Below are 2,040 nucleotides of genomic sequence, written 5' to 3'. Positions count from 1 at the left end.
CCTGGTTGTTACTAGCCCCAGAACGAGGCATTGCTGTGCTGCTTTCCTTTAATCTTGTTCACATCTTTGGAAATGCTGAACTGTCCTTAATTACCCCACTTGAGGAAGGCACTTTCCTATGGGAAGACTATCGACTGAAATAAATCTAATGCATATATGCTGTTAAAAGTCTTCATAAAGTTAAAAGTTAAGCATCCTGATTGATTGGGCCTGCTCTCCTATTCCTAAGGTAACTCCTTTCTTGTTGCTGAGCACATATGACCAATCACATGAATCCTATTGCTGGCCATCTTTGCTTGATCCTTGCTGAGGTCAATGGCAGCAACTTCTGCCCTGGTCCGCCAAGCCTCCAGACACACTTCTCTACCCACCTTTACTTTAACTTCCATTCTTCGTGGAGATACCTAGACACATAGCCATCCTTTCAAGTACCCCTGAGCAAGGGGCTCTCATTCCCCAGGGCTTGAGCCCTCCTGTTGCTAGAGCCCCACTTTTCCTAGGTCTAGCATCTCTGTTGTGCTCCCATAGTGCCTAACAGCCACAATGTAGCTAGGCACATTTTCCTACTGCATACCATACACTCATCTTGAACCACTTCAGTACCTATGGCAGAGACAGCTAGATGAATTGTGGGATCCAGTGTGAATTTAAATGTTCAAAAGGAAAAAAAAATGCAACATTAAAGAAGGAAAATCTCTTTCCTCCACAATATCAAATTATTTACCAAATATAAGAGGAATAATAATGATTCTTGAGTAAATAATATAATCTACAAATTACAAAAACATTCTCTTGGGGCTAGAGAGATGGCTTGGCTATTAAGAGTACTTGATGCTCTTTTCAGAAGACCCAAGTTCAGTCTCCAGCACCCACACTGGGCATCTCACAACCACCTGTAACTCCAGATACAGGAGATCCAATGTCCTCTTCTGGCCTGTGCAGGCACCTGCAGAAGTATGGCATACATATACATACATATACACATAAATAAAAATACATCTTTTTTAGAAAAAGATGTAAAGATTTTAAAAATTTTTTGGTATCATAATTTTACACACTACAGTAAACAAATTTTATCAATGTGAAGTACTGATTGACCGTGATGTTCTCCAGGCTTTTCTTCATTTGTCACCTCGTCAAAATGTATAGGCTTAGTAAATTCTTTTTAAAACCAGTTTTTAATTTATGCAGTTGAAGGAAATGTCTGTTGCTCTAGGCAAGTTCAAGATGGCAAATAATACTTGATAATTTTTGAATATCATGAAATTATTGGAACTGTTAAGAATATTTTATAGCTCTGGAGAGATGGCTCAGCAGTTAAGCATACTAGCTGTTCTTCTATAGGACATGGGTTCAGTTCCCAGCACTCACATGGGAGCTGACAACTATCCGTAACTCCAATTCCAGGGGATCTGACACTCCCTTCTACCCTCCATAGGCATTGCACACACAGAACACTTACACATATGCAGGCAAAACACTCGTATACATAAAAATATCAATTTTAAAAAGAATATTTTATAGTATGCTGACTGATGCTTTTAAACCCAACACTCAGGAGGCAGAGGCAGGTAGATCTCTGTGAGATAGAGGCCAATCTGGTCTACATAGCAAGTTCCAGGCTAGCTAGGGCTACAGGGAGAGCCTGTCTCAAAAACAAAACAAAAGAATATTTTTACAGGCTGTGAAACTTTTCAGATGACTTATTTGAACCTATCAATTTTAGTATATCTTAAACAATCTTTCATTAAAAATTATTCCTGCATGCCGGGTGTGGTGGTGTATACCTTTAGTCCCAGCACTCGGGAGGCAGAGGCAGGCGGATCTCTGTGAGGTCCAGGCCAGCCTGGTCTACATAGTGAGTTCAGGTCAGCTGGGACTACAGGGAGACCCTGTCTCAAAAAGACAAAAAAAAATTATTCCTGTAACTTGGTTTTATATAAGTTATGTAATGTGAAATGCAAATTTATGCAATGACATTTTAATGTTTCCATGAACATTTCCTATAACTTCTGGAAGCTAAACAAGAAACAAAGTGGC

This window comes from Nannospalax galili, unplaced genomic scaffold, assembly GCF_000622305.1.
Source record: "Nannospalax galili isolate Female #2095 unplaced genomic scaffold, S.galili_v1.0 scaffold996, whole genome shotgun sequence".
Lineage (NCBI taxonomy): Eukaryota > Metazoa > Chordata > Mammalia > Rodentia > Spalacidae > Nannospalax > Nannospalax galili.
The sequence above is the reverse complement of the archived record's forward strand: the minus strand, read 5'-3'. Positions refer to the sequence as shown.